The following is a 16,497-nucleotide window of genomic DNA, read 5'->3' as shown; positions in this document are numbered from 1 at the left end:
ACTGGTGGTGGACTAGGGTGACGGGAGGGTGGTGGGGAATTATGGGGTGATGACTTCGGGGTGAAGTCGTAGTTAGGTGGTTTAGATGGAAGTGTAGAGTCAGAAAGGGCTGAAGATGAAGTTGGGGGTTTTCGAACCTGAGGGATTGGTGTGGAGAAGGAAGAATTGTCAATTGGTGGCTTCACTGGTCCCTGCGAACGCGTGTGGGGCATGAACTGCAAAACCAAGAATAAAACAAGTAAGTCAACTCCAATAAAAGACTCAAAGAAATACGAAAAAGACACTAAAACTACTTGGACTCCTACGACTCACAAACATACAAAAAGCACGTAACGATATCAGTTGAAATCCAAACAAAGCAGTTAACGCAATTGCCAAGAGTCCCCGGCAACGGCGCCAAAAACTTGATGTGGAAAAAGTAGTTTAACTAAATAAACTAAATTACCCTAAATTAAGACTCAAGTAATAAAAATCTAGACTCTTTAACCTGACTAAACTACTCACCGGCAAGTGTACCGGTCGACTCTAGCACAGAAAAGTAAGTCCGGATGTCGAACCCACAAGGACTCTAATGAATTACGTTAACGACTAAACTTAGACTAGACACTGACACGACTAAACAAATGTTGTGTTTGGGGGGGGGGCGTTTACTAAAATCCTAAAATTGTGATTAAATTGAAATTAAACTAAGACACGAATGAAACTAGGGTTTTAATTCAGTTGCGATTAAGGACTACCTAGACTTGAATCCAGTTTAACTACGAATGGACTTCTAACGGTTTTATTGATGTATGGAGCTGGGATCGTTAAATACTAAACCTTAAGGTATTTCAATGCTAAGACTTCCCGACCCTTCTCAGGAAGAAACCTAGGAAACCCTACAAGGCTGTTATGATTACCGACTGTTAGATTTCCTCTCAGTCCTCTAACGACTCTAAAAGTGCCCTAATACGACTATCTACCTCTCAGCGCGACAATCTAAGGCAATTCTAGGTTCTAACTTGGTTTACTAGACACAAATGCAATTAGGGAACTAACGTCGACTTCTCTCAAAATCTAATTTAGCTATATACTGCACCGCGACCTAATAACTAACTCGAGCCTCTCAGCGACAAGTTAAGCAGAATATTTACTTCTAATTATATTTAATTACTGTTTCTAAGGCTATCGGCCGATTTACCCAAAGATCACCCGAACCCGTAAGGATGCAAATAATCAACACAGATCTATTATGTGAAAGACATCCACCAAAATCTATGTGAAACAGTAAACAATCCACAATCAAAAGTAAATACGCACACGCACCAAATCAGAAAATCTAGAACACGTTACTTTCAAAATCAATCCATAATCAATTCAATAAAAACCGTTAAAAGATCCAAACATAAATTAAACCATCATGAAATCTAGGTAGTATCTAAAGTTTAGCCAAGAATCATGATGTTCAAAACAAACAAAACAAGTTCAAAACAATAATTCATCGTAAAGTATCGAAAACGCGAAAATAAGGAACACCGGGAGATAAAACCCGAAAGATCTTCACTCTCACGATCCAAGCTTCAACCGGATGATTCCCGTTCGGCAAAATACTCCAGAATGCTCAAAATCACCTCCGAAATTCGTCCTAGGGTTTCTTGATTTGTATTCAGAGTTGTGTTCCATTTCTTGGAAATCAAAACATCAAAACCCTAATTTTCCCGGAGATTACAACCCGTCGCGTGACGTCTAGGGGGGTCGCGTGACGCGGCGCCTCCCTAGCTGATTTTTATTATTTTTTTATTCTAATCTGATTTCCAGCCTTCCCGACGCGCGTACGAATCCCGATTTTCTTCCAAACTGCTCGGTTTTACTCGTTTTTCAACACTTTAAGCTACGGGACCTGAAATCAAAGCTTAACGTCAGCAGTATCGCAGTTCTAACCTAAACTAGACTCTAAACGACTGAAAACTGACCGAAATATACACTATAAACATATGTACTTTGCAGTACATCAAACATCCCCACACTTACTCTTTTTTCGTCCCCGGAAAAGAATTATGCAACGGAATCAGAGATAAATATTCACTTGGGTCGAAAATTATAGGTATAATTAATTAAAACCAAGGCTTGCGTTAGCTGCGATTGCAAATATACTTTATCCACTTTAAACCCGAATCCAATCCTAAACCCTTATCATGTGATTTTAATTTAAGTGCGGTCAATCCACCTAGGGTCTCACACTAGAATCAACAGTCCACCTACTCCCACCTCAAGCTTATAGGACTAAAAGAACGATCATTTGACCAATTCCCAACCGTCTTATATCAAAACCAAGAGAGTTTACAATCAAACTTTTTTTTTCATTTTTTTTTCGCTTTTCTTTTTTTTCATTCGTGAGACTAGACGGTGCTTTCCCTAGCCAAGAGGCAATCCGGCTGTAGAGTCGCTATCCCCAACCACAGATTACTTAGGTTTCGGTACTTATTTATTTATTCTTTTTTTTAGCACGGTCGATTTCACACACCCTAGAGGTAATTCGGCTGTAGAGTCGCTATCCCCAACCACAAACTACATAGAAATGCATTACTTTCATTTAGTTTCTAGCCCACTTTTTATTCTATTTTTTTATGATCAAAAACTCTAACGGTTTTAGCTTATAACGGTGCCCCTTATACTATTATTGGCGGTTTTAGTTTCCCATATTTCCCAGGCGAAAACCCACTAGCGGACCGACAATTAAGGTATATTAGCTCAAAGGGACTTAAAACCAAACCCGGGCCTATCCACATATCCCTAACTAGACGCAAGCTCGATTTATTTAAATCTCATATTATTATTATTCGAACCCAAGCAAAATTTTTTCTTTTCTATCATTTTCCGCTTTATTTTGCAAACTTCTTTAAATCGAAAGACATTTTCTGATTTTTCAATTTTTTTGGATTTTTCAATTTTTTAATTTTTTTGTATTTTTTTTAATAAAGACTCAAAACCCTAATTTTCCCGGAGATTACAACCCGTCGCGTGACGTCTAGGGGGGGTCGCGTGACGCGGCGGCTCCCTAGCTGATTTTTATTATTTTTTTATTCTAATCTGATTTCCAACCTTCCCGACGCGCGTACGAATCCCGATTTTCTTCCAAACTGCTCGGTTTTACTCGTTTTTCAACACTTTAAGCTACGGGACCTGAAATCAAAGCTTAACGTCAGCAGTATCGCAGTTCTAACCTAAACTAGACTCTAAACGACTGAAAAATGACCGAAATATTGACGTGACCGTGTCGTCCCGATCAGTCAAAAACCCAATTAAACCTAGGTAGCTAGGGTAAGTCGGGTATCGAATCCACGAAGAGCTTGTGGTCAGTATTGCACGACCTGTTCGACTAGTTAGACTATTTACAAAAATGTACAATGTGATTATGAAGATTGCTAATTTTTTTATAAGTTTATTGGGTTGGAAAATAAATCGGAGTGACCCGACAATTGGTATTATCTAAAACACTTGTGATTAACTAAAATTGCAACTAAATTACTAAATGACTAAAACAAGAAATTAGAGACAAGTTCCACACCCGGTTCGATTATTTCAAGACCTAGGGTTCCTACATGTTTTAACTTGATTCAATTGCATATAGTGATTAACGGATTACTATCACGAAGCTTAGGTGCCAATTGCTATCGACGTCATAGACAACGGACCGTAATGCACTTCGTTACCTCGGACATGTAAATCCTAACCTACGATAAGGCATAAGTGCACATAACCATTTCGCAAAGTCATAACTTTTAACATCGTTTGACAATTTACGAATTCGAAACAAATGCAAGACAATTATCGAAGGTTTCAAATACTAAACAATTTGTCACAAAATCAAATCAAATACGAATGCATAAACCCTAGAATTCTTACAATAATCTACACCGGGGTGAAACCGAAGAGGCTAGCCGTTCATGGTCGAAGAGGCACGATCACCGGAGGATGAATACGAGCACCGAACCACAATCTTGAGTCTTGAAGGAGAGTTGAGGGTTAGGGGTTAGGGTTTGGATGGTGGAGAATGGATGAAGACGAAGTGGTTTTTTTTTTTCAATGAATGGGAGTTGAGGGAATAACAAAGTGTAACTCCCCCTTTTCCAATTTTTACTATTTCTCTAAAAAATCCCGTTTTTACCAATCAGCCAGTGTGCAGCCGATAATGCGATAATTTCTGGCCTTTAAAAACCTTATATTTTGATTCGTCTCGTCGAGCTACCCCAAATGCATATATTATAAGCCTCGAAACTCATTTTCTAGCTCAGGATAAGCCAAAATGAAGTTTGGACTGTTTCTGGCGCAGAGTTCAGCTCAGTTTTGCCTCTTTTTGCATTTTCTTCAATTATGTTCTCTCTAGCATCCGCCCAAAGCTTCGGTAATTCTCCAAAATGCACCTTAAACCCGTCAATGCCTGCAAAACACAAACCATATCAAAGTAGTGTATTCTAGAAAGTAACTTCGTGTAATTAACCGAAATTAAAACCATTAAGCTAAGGAATTTTATCAACCCATCACATCCCCACACTTGTCTTTTGCTTGCCCTCAAGCAAATCTGTTTTTCACTTTCACGTGGGTCGAACGAAAAACACACTCCCCATTCCTGAGACTAAGGTTAAGGTCTATTGTCATGCCCGGTTCAAAACTTTTTACAATTTACAAAATATCTAACGGTAAAGTGAATAATCACGTATAATATGGTTATCTAAGATTAACCCGCCCGTAAAACTAACAAGTCATGCACATCCCTCACAATGTTCTCTCCACTCGGTTTATAAAATTTGGCTAATTAGTTAATGAATTAGCACTTTCTAGGTAATCACTCAAAACCGATTAGAACACGTACCCGCATAGGCTTGCAACTCAATCATTCTCCACCACCGAACATGAATACTAAGCACAAGTCAAAAGGTCTTTGGAGGGTTGTAACAAGGCTAGGTTAAGGGTATGGAATAGGATATTTTTTTTTTTAAGTGGCTAAGGTGATGAAAACTCAACTTTTTATTACAAAATAACTATGCTAAACACAATTATCTACAAACATCGACTAGAAGGCAACAATTTTTCGCCTTTTATTAAATCAAACTATAAACACATATTTTTGTGTTTTTCTTAACAATTTTTTTTTCTTCTTTTTCACAATTTTTCTGTTTTTTTTTTTTTTTTTTTTTGCAAATATAAACCACAACTATACAAACAAATAATCCTAAAATCGAATTTCCATCACACGGGTTTAAAAGAAAAAGGTTTACGGTTATGGGCTATAGGGTGGTCAAACGAAAGGTTTAGGCTCAAAGTGGGCGACTAGGGGATTTATTTGGGTAAAGGTAAGCAAATGGTGTAAAAGAAAAAGGTTTACCTAATGCCTTAATCATTCTCGTGCTTGTATTCGGTCTATGGTCTCAAACGTATCAAAAGATGCAAGTTCTACAATACATGACTAATGGTCCACTCAAACAAAGAAACATATATATGTAATTCTATTATGTAAAAGTGGCTCAAAACCTCACATATATAAAGGGTATGGTATGTGACGTGCATGATGTGCTAGTTTCTTAGGCGAATTATTCCCAAATAACCACCCGCTAAATACCCGTCATGCTATTAACTTGAACTTGACCATGACAAAAGACCAAATGAGTTGTGACATCCCTCGTTAACTTAGTTACTTGTGCTTTTTAGATTGCCTCAAACAAAGACATTTTGAAAAATTTTTGAAATTTTTCCCCCATCCCCACACTTGAGGTAAACATTGTCCTCAATGTGTAGTGTTTAGATGAACGGGTCAAAAATCGAAAAACTTTTACTACTCCCCCATCCCCACACTTGAGGTAAACATTGTCCTCAATGTGTAAGAACTAGAGTTTTTTAAAAACGCACAAGGGATGTGACACGACTAACTTCCCCAAAATTTCACCCCGGAAAAATAATATACAATTTACAATCCACTTATTTGCTAACTAAAAAATCAAAAGTAAAAAGGGAACGTATGCACCTGATTTTTAGAGCTCATTCCTCGTGTGCTCTTCATCTCTTCAACAAAGCGGTCGTCTCACAAACATAATGTACCTACAAATCTTAACCCTTGTGTAGAAGCATGCTTCTCACAACCATTAAAATTTATTAGCTACCTAGTTCTACCACTTTTATGAAAATATTACCAAGTCATACATTAATTTACTTTGATTTATGTGGAAAAATAATTTACAACAATAACAAGCCTAACTCACTTTCGTAGGAATCACGGTTGCATTTAGCTTATGCAACAAGCCCTTTTAAACCTCTCAATAGCTTGGGAGGACGAGAGGTCTCGTGAGGGTTATATAGGGAACACACCCACAACGTTCATTTAACTACTAAAAAAAAATAAAACAAATAATAATACAAACTCTACAACAATTATACCTGATTTACCTCTCATGGTGGTCGAAGTGCACATTTGCCTACCGAGTTTCCAACATACGCTCGGTATTTGGCATGCCGGATCCATTCTCTTTTTATTTTGCTCGGCATGCATATTGTACAACTTTGGGGCCGCTTCTTACTAAACTGGCCTATGTCTTGCAACGCCACCCTTCGAATCCTTATACCCGAACCCGCATCCCCAACTTTGTTGGTTGGAGTGATAAGTATGGGATAAGGATGGATATGAACGTGGGCATCTTTCGGATCCGACTCGTCTCGCGGTGGGATGTCTTCCGCTCGGTTCAAACATTCATTTTCTTGCTCGGGAAGATCGATAACCTCTTCCACCACATCACCATCTACTATTGTACCATTGGCCCAAACCTCTTGGTCTCGTTTAAGTTGGGCTAATTCCTCCGCTAATTGACCCACTTGCACCACCAATGCTTCATGGGCTTTATCTCTCACTTCATTCGCTTTCTTCATATCCTGGTGATATTCTTTCATCATGTCCATGAGAGCATCAAGCTTAGAATGCATCAAATCTTGTGGGTTCTCGTATACCGGTTGAGGGTATTCATTATAATAATCATCATACTCCTCCTCCCGGTAACTTGAGAAATGTGGCAATTCGGGTTTATTGTAGTATTCTTGATAATGTGGTGGTGGGTTGTAACCAGACTTTATTTTTCCTTTCCAAAACACCGGATCTTTCCAAAACACTGGACAATCTTCATGTATATGAATTTTTCCACAACAAGGACATCCGCTTTCTTGCTTTGGTGGTAGAGGTGGTCTAGTGTATGGATAATGTGAGGATGGACCATTGAAATCTTTATGATCCGCCCTCCTATAATCAAACAATCCGCTGAGGTAGTCTTCCCGTTCCTTGTTAGCTTGAACTTTTTCGTAGAAAACAGAGCAATCCTCTAAATAGTGCTCTCCGCTTCCACAACACTCACATGGATCATCATCTACCCAATTCATATTGAAAGATGGTACCTGCAAAACATGTACCTGCACAAACAAGCTCGACCACCCAAAGTAAAATCACAAAAAAAAATACAAGAGAAAAAAAAACTAAACTAAAATCGAACAAGCAATGAAATACTAAGCGCACTAGCTCCCCGGCAACGGCGCCATTTTGACGTGACCGTGTCGTCCCGATCAGTCAAAAACCCAATTAAACCTAGGTAGCTAGGGTAAGTCGGGTATCGAATCCACGAAGAGCTTGTGGTCAGTATTGCACGACCTGTTCGACTAGTTAGACTATTTACAAAAATGTACAATGTGATTATGAAGATTGCTAATTTTTTTATAAGTTTATTGGGTTGGAAAATAAATCGGAGTGACCCGACAATTGGTATTATCTAAAACACTTGTGATTAACTAAAATTGCAACTAAATTACTAAATGACTAAAACAAGAAATTAGAGACAAGTTCCACACCCGGTTCGATTATTTCAAGACCTAGGGTTCCTACATGTTTTAACTTGATTCAATTGCATATAGTGATTAACGGATTACTATCACGAAGCTTAGGTGCCAATTGCTATCGACGTCATAGACAACGGACCGTAATGCACTTCGTTACCTCGGACATGTAAATCCTAACCTACGATAAGGCATAAGTGCACATAACCATTTCGCAAAGTCATAACTTTTAACATCGTTTGACAATTTACGAATTCGAAACAAATGCAAGACAATTATCGAAGGTTTCAAATACTAAACAATTTGTCACAAAATCAAATCAAATACGAATGCATAAACCCTAGAATTCTTACAATAATCTACACCGGGGTGAAACCGAAGAGGCTAGCCGTTCATGGTCGAAGAGGCACGATCACCGGAGGATGAATACGAGCACCGAACCACAATCTTGAGTCTTGAAGGAGAGTTGAGGGTTAGGGGTTAGGGTTTGGATGGTGGAGAATGGATGAAGACGAAGTGGTTTTTTTTTTTCAATGAATGGGAGTTGAGGGAATAACAAAGTGTAACTCCCCCTTTTCCAATTTTTACTATTTCTCTAAAAAATCCCGTTTTTACCAATCAGCCAGTGTGCAGCCGATAATGCGATAATTTCTGGCCTTTAAAAACCTTATATTTTGATTCGTCTCGTCGAGCTACCCCAAATGCATATATTATAAGCCTCGAAACTCATTTTCTAGCTCAGGATAAGCCAAAATGAAGTTTGGACTGTTTCTGGCGCAGAGTTCAGCTCAGTTTTGCCTCTTTTTGCATTTTCTTCAATTATGTTCTCTCTAGCATCCGCCCAAAGCTTCGGTAATTCTCCAAAATGCACCTTAAACCCGTCAATGCCTGCAAAACACAAACCATATCAAAGTAGTGTATTCTAGAAAGTAACTTCGTGTAATTAACCGAAATTAAAACCATTAAGCTAAGGAATTTTATCAACCCATCAAATATACACTATAAACATATGTACTTTGCAGTACATCATCCTTGTACGTTCTTGATCATTACTTGATTCTACACCTTTCTATCTTTCAAAACTTGAATTCTAACCGTGAAATCACCAAGATCTAAGTGTTCTTGGGTGATGTCATCATGGTGTTCCTGAAGAACTTCAAACTTTGGCATCATTCAACCATGAATAGCTTAGATCTAACCGATTTCCACATAAACAAGTTAAGATCCATCAAAGATCTAAACATTTTCATGATGTGAAGGATTGAAAGAAGGATTTCCAACTTTCTTTCAACTCTTTTACACTCATTGCCTTCAAACCAATAGAAACGGAGCTTGCACCAGCTAACTAATCAATCAAATAGTTAAAGGTTCAAGATTCAGGTTCTATAAACAAGGTTCACCGATTTCGGGTTAAACTCTAAACCGACATTCCGAACCATCCACCGGCCGGACTTGGGTGATTCCTGTTCGAGCCAAGGAAACAAGTAGGAACGGAGGTTATCATAGTTCAACACGTTGTCAAGATACCTTGAAAGAATGACAAATAAACAAACAGCCAAGTGTTAGACGAAAGGCCGACCAGGTCAGAAATGTTGGCCGAACGGCTAGGCTGTTCGAACACCCCAGCCGATCGAACACACCAGCCGATCGACCGGGCCAGCCGATCGGCTAACAAATGGCGTCCCACCCATCCAAACATTTGAAGTATAGTATTGACGAAGTATGTTCAATCGAATGGGTCACTCGATTGGTAAACATTACTGTTCGGATCATGAGATACTATGCTACAACACTTAATCGTTTTCACAACTCGTTCGTAGTAAGGAATGTCAGCCGATCGAACAGACTGTTCGATCGAGTGACATTTAGTGGAGGACCACTCCTGGAGTTCCTAGTCGATCGAGTAAGCTAGCCGATCAAGTGAGCTTGCCGATCGAGCGAACCGCTCGATCGACCGACTTGAAAGGTAGGAACACTTCAGTGTTCTCAAATGCTGCAACGAAAACTTCAAAAGTTCAAATCCTCAAACACAAACACACCAGAGGAAGAAACAATCCACTCGAATGGTCCAGCCAATCGAGCCAACCAGCCGATCGAACAGGACTGTCCAATCGGATATACCAGCCGGTCGAACAGGCCGTCCGATCGAACCTGCCGTTCGATCGACCAGCCCATTCGATCCATCCTTACTTGTTTACTTTTCCGCGTTACTTATCGTTATGCTATCGAACTATTCAGGCTAATCTTACTCTCAGCGCCCCCTTCAATCCACAATCAATCACTGTGAGTATACTCGATCCCTTTTTTTTGCTTTTAGCACTTTTGGGTGTTACATACGTTACCTATCAAATCCCAATCAAACACAAACTATTTGAACGCTAACCGAATGCATGTGCTATTTGACTAAATGAATGCTGTTTATTATGTTTACACGTGGAATGCTATCTACCTGCCTTAGCAACATAGTACTATAGTTTGGACTCAGCACCCGTTCACACGGGGGTTGTTAAGGACAAATACTTGCATGGATTACGGTGGTAATCATGTATTGCGAACCGTCTCGGACGGTCAACCCACAGTCGTTGGTACCGATGGTCCCATGTCGATAATTAACATGCATCGTTTCCTCTGTGTACGTGCCTGGTTATGCGTAAACTATTCGAACTCTATATGCTATTACTAAACTTGTGTGCTCACCTTTACATTTTATGTATTGACTTTATTTTAACGTATGTGACAGGTGTTTAAGGTGTTAGCTTGCTAGGAAAGCGAGGCAATAATAAAGCTTTAGAGCCCATCTAGCAGTTGTAGGTCGTAGCCTACCTAGGGGTCTCTAGAAGCGAATAAACTATAGCCATGGAGCCGTTGGAGTTGTTCGATCAAGCATCTATGGCATTAGTTGTCTGTAGATCTTGTCCGGATGAGTCTTAATGACTCTAGGCAGTACTTTTAAACATTTGGTTTGTAATAAATTGAATCTGAGTTGTCGAAACAGTATTATTTGTTTAGTTGTATTCTGTGATAACTTGTTTATTTATTTGGGATACGGTATGGGACGTATCACTTAACTGAATTTGTAATAATAGTTGTTGTGGAAACTTCTGGACAATCTGTTTCGCTCAGTGCCGCGCCCCTATGATTCCGCCATCGGTTGGGGTGTGACAACTATTGCATTGCAATACGAATTACAGGTTCTGGATATTGTTTTATGTGTGTGTGCTAACATGTGTTACTTGTGCATGTTTATATTTGTTTTGGGATGTTATTCGCAACGCAGTCACAACTCTATTGCAACGCAATCTCATCGCGAACTGGAAACGCAAGGTTACTTATGTTGTAGATGTTAGTTAGGTTATTTGTGTAACTATTGTTTAATACTATTGTATCGCTTACTCGCAACACATCGCAACGTTCAACGCACGAAACGAAAAGTCGGAAACCAACTCGCACAAGCCATCCGATCGAAGGACCATTCGATCGAATGGTCATCCGTCCGGATGACCATCCGATCGGAAGGCCTCCGACCCCGTCACACTTTGCACCGCCTTTCTTCCTCTCCACCTATAAATATCCCACCTGTCACATCACTGTTCATGATGTGACAGCTCTCCTCCGACCCAGCACGTTCTCAAGCTATTTTCTCTCGATTCCTCGCGATTCTTGTAAGTTTTCATCTCAAATCTTGTACTTTATTGATCAATACACACTTTCTCATCAATTTCACCAACAAATCACAACTTTTCACTATGAAATCCACCTGAATTGAGTTGTTCTATGATGACGTCATCATGGGTTTTCATGAACACCAAAGTGTGGCCTCATCTCACCAAGAACAACTCAGATTTAACGGATTTCTACAATGTTTAAACACTGATTTTACCAAAATCTAAACATAATCAAAGTGTTTCAAACTTTTCTTCAAACATTCTTCACTTTTCACTCAAAATCGTTAGAATCTGGACTCATTCGGGTGATCTACTCATTCTCTGGTAGAGAACCTAGCTGAGAACAGATTACTAACGGAGAGACAACCGATTCACGGTTGAACATGAAACACCGTCATGAATAGCTGGTTCGGATCGAACGAGGTGATTCCCGTCCGACCGGATGAGTTGGTCTTGATGTGTTTTCCGTTGTTTAACACGCTGCCGTAACGTCTCTGTCAAAATCGCCAACTTTACAACTTGACAAATTTTACAAGTTTATAGACGAAACAAGTTGCTCGAATGGATAGCCATCCGATCGGACCACCATCCGATTGAATGACTATCCGATCAGGTGATTGGTATGTTCAACACTTTAACATTTTCACAAAACTTCAAAGAATATCAGTTTCAAACGAAAGGCCATCCGACCGAACGGTCATCCGTCCGGATGACTTGATATGTAGAAACACTTTTTCATTTTCAAAATGCTACAACGAAAACTTCAAAGTTCATACACAAACACATCCTTCCTAAACGAATGACTATCCGACCGAATGGTCATCCGTCCGGACGGTCATTCGATCGGATCACCATCCGTACTGTTTCACTCCGTCGCACCGTTTTACGCACTGTTCAACGCTTATACTATCGTACTATATTCAGGCAAATCTCTCAGCGCTCCTGAAGGGGTATGGTCCCAGATCTCGCGTCAGCATCGACCGCGAGTGACCATTACCCTTATTAAAACCCCCACTCTAACAACCTACTTATGTCCGTGCGGGAACGCGTCGACACAGTGGTTGAATCCAATCTGTCCAGTGATGGAGGAGGACTTACCTGGAATATGAGAACGGTATAGCGATGCGGCTGGCACCGCATCTGGTGTATGAAAACGGAAGTATTCACAGCGATGCGGCCTGGCACCACATCCAGTGAACACTTCTATCAATACAGAGAAGCTGGATAACAGCAACAGTCACCACAGCCGACGATGCGGCCTGGCACCGCATCTCGCCTATTTCTTGATCAAAAGAGTAAGACGCGGGAACATCTACAGTTACCGCAGACAGCGATGCGGCTTGCACCGTACCCTGTCTACTCATCAAGTGGGACTGACACCACAGAGCAAGTAGCACCAATGGCAGCCGCCTGTCAGGACTACGTAAGCAGCAGACTGACGTGGCGTCGCCTCCCCGGCCGACATGTCTGACACACCTGCAAAGGTGCAGCATGCCGTCAGTCTATCCATCCACCTCCTCCTTCACTCCTCGGCTATAAATACCAACCCCAAACCAGGTTTGAGGTATCTCTTTACAACTCACTCACTACTACTACTATCATACTTTGCTTCCCAAGCAGACTACTGATTCTCACGCCGGAGAGTGGTAACAAGGAGCACCCCCCACCCCCATCCTCCTTGTTACGAGTCACGGTTTGTTTCCTTGTGCAGGAGATCAACCCACCGGTGATCCAGCCAGCGATCCTCGAGAGGAAGGGATTAACCCTTCTTGACGAGACCAGTGAGTTAACCCTGCCCGGTTAACCATTGTTTCATCAGCTCCCTTCAATCCAAGATTGTGTTTAATTATTAAACACGATCTGTGAGTATACTCGATCCCTTTTTGCTTAACGCACTTTTAGGTGTTACGTACGTTACCTATATCAAATCACATCAATCACACAATGCAGACACTTTTTATACGCTAACCGCTCTCGCATGTTATACGTGTTATTCGATGAATGCTTGTATGTTATGTTTACACAGTGATTGTTGCCTGACACCTTAGCAACGATAGTACTATAGTTTAGACTCAGCACCTGTCGTGGACAGGGTTGTTAAGGGCTTTTCTTCACGTGTCACGTCTGTGCATATTTCATTGTCGATAACTTACTCGCTTCACACTACTACGTGCTACATGCTGGTTATGCGTAAATCGCTTTCGCTACTATATGCTATTAAACTTGTATGCTCACCTTTACACTATGTGTATTGACTTATTTTAACGTATGTGACAGGTGTTTAGGATGCTATGCTATGCCTTGCTCTTGTGGAATCAAGCTAGGAGAGTCTAGAAACAAACTAAATAATTTATGAGTTGTCGGAAGAATGTTTTGTCTTTGAGACTATGCTGTAATAACTGTTTTACTTTATATGTTCATGGTATGGGACGTGAATGCTAAATATATGGTAATTTAATAGTTGTTATGGATTCTCCTGGACAATCTGTTTCGCTCAGTGTCGCGCCCCGATGTTTCCGCCATCGGTTGAGGTGTGATAGTAGAGGTGGTGGCGGTGGCTGGTGGCGGTTGATAGCGATGGCGGCGGTGAGTGGCGGTGGTGATCGGAGGTTGCAGTGGCAATGGTGGCGGCGATGATCGAATGTGGGTGGTGGTGATGATCGGAGGTGGCAGTGGCGACGGTGGGTAGCGGGGACGGAGGTGGGTGGTGGCGGTAGGTGGGGGCGGCGGCGGTGGTGGGTGGTGGGTGACGGCGGCGGATAAGGATGGTGGTGGTGGTGGTGGTGGGCGGTGGTAGCAACGGTGGTGGGTTGTGGTGTTGTTAATGAAGGGTGAAGAGGGAATGGAATGGAAAAAAAATAGGGGAGACGGATGGAATGATTTTAAGGGAATGAAATGCATTTTGGAATGGACGATTCCATTCCATCTACCAACCAAACACTCATTTTTTCATTCCCTTACAATAGTCCATTCCATTCCACCTCTCATTCTTGCATACCAAATGCTACCTTATAGTTGCAACTTACATGGTTGGATATGAAACTGGTTTTAAACAAATGGTGACATCCAAATTTAGATATAATAGATAAAACTATTATTATTGTCCCTGGCCCTTGGCCCAGTGGACACCAAAGGCAATGATAAGGCTTGGGAATCGGCTTTGGTCTGGGGTTCAAGTCTTGGAGTCATCAAGGTTTTACACATAGGTGGGGGTCACCCCCTATTAATCACTCACGCGAGTACCTATGTGGTTTTTTCTTGAACGCCTAGCTAAACTTTGATGCCAGTGTGGACCCGGTTAAGACAACATAACTGGCCAGAGTAGGGTGGTGGGTCTCCCATTGCGGAAGGTGCGACCTTGGTTGCATAAATTGAAAGTCGCCGTTCTAAAAAGATAAAACTATTATTTAACTTCCTTAATCCTTATCATTGTACATTGTATTCATAATACTAATACTTGAAAGTGTTATGTACTAGACGTGCCTTTATGTACAACTTTAAATTTTCATACGTCATTTTTTACACATAAATACCACACAATCTAACATTTGAAAGGAACCACATCACTCTGATGAGAGACAAAACACAATACCACTAGTTCATGGGCAAGGACGGAGCTACGTATTGAAGAAAGATGTCACATGACAGCATTGATTTTTGCATTCTATATACAACTTATAGTATGAATATGGGTGACACTAGTCTTTTCTAAGACTGACCTATAAAGATAGCCTACACAAAAGAGTTGAGAATATACACAATGTCCCAATGGTTTTATCAATTCAACTCTGCGTCCATCAAAATGCGGAGGTCTCCTACTCGAGACTCCCCTATTGTTTTTTTATATTTGCATTTTCAGGATAACCAGTTGAGTCCTTTTTGATGAAAGTGAAATCCAATGACGATCCTTTTTTGAAATTTATAGAAAGTAAAGGCCATGAAGATTTAAAATTCTTAATTTATAGAAAGTAAAGGCCCATGAAGATTTCCAATTCCTAGGCGTAAATTAAAGGCATGAAACTTTTTAGAATCCTTGAATCCCCATCAATGAAGGATTTTACTTTCAAATTTGTATTATTAAGACTGGAGGGTATGGAGAGCCTCATCCCTAAGGGATGGGCCGCCACGTAGGAGGGGCTTGAAGAGGATGGACCTAGGGGGTGGGGGATGAACCCCTTTATATATATACTAGGTTAGAACCCCGTGTATTACACGGGTTGAATAAATACAATTTTATATACTAAATAATAAAAAATATCTTTAAAAATCTCGTTTATTACACGTGTTGAATAAATGCAATTTTATATACCAAATAATAAAACAATATATATTTAAAAATCTCATTTATTACATTGGTTGAATAAATGTAATTTTATATATTAAATAATAAAAAAAGTTATATCTTTAAGAACCCCGTGTATTGTACGGGTTGAGTAAATTTAATTTTATATGTTAAATAATAAAAAAAGTTACATTTTTAATAACCTCGTCGAGCTGAGGAGCGAGACTAAGTTCGACCGTTATGGAGACTAAAGCGGGAGGTTGTGTTATATGGGTTGAACACATGTAATTTTATATACCAAACAATAAAAAGTTATATCTTTATAAATCCTATGTATTATATGTATTGAATAAATCTAATTTTATATACTACATAATAAAAAAGTTATATTTTTAAAACTCCGAGTATTACACGAGTTGCATAAATGTAATTTGTATAGTAAAAAATAAAAATGTTATATCTTTAAAAAACATCGTTTATTACACGGGTTGAATGAATATAATAAAAAATTATATCTTAAAAAAACTAACGGATATACTCGATATACGATGGATGGGTTTAATTATTTTAGTTTAATAAAATAAATAAATCATTTAAATTAACTGAGTTAGTGCTAAAAGACATAACTTGCAAGGGTTTGCAAACATCGAGTACGTTTTCTGTAATTAACGGATATACTCGATATACGATGGATGAGTTTAATTA

This window comes from Helianthus annuus, chromosome 6, assembly GCF_002127325.2.
Source record: "Helianthus annuus cultivar XRQ/B chromosome 6, HanXRQr2.0-SUNRISE, whole genome shotgun sequence".
Lineage (NCBI taxonomy): Eukaryota > Viridiplantae > Streptophyta > Magnoliopsida > Asterales > Asteraceae > Helianthus > Helianthus annuus.
This window is presented reverse-complemented; position numbering follows the sequence as displayed.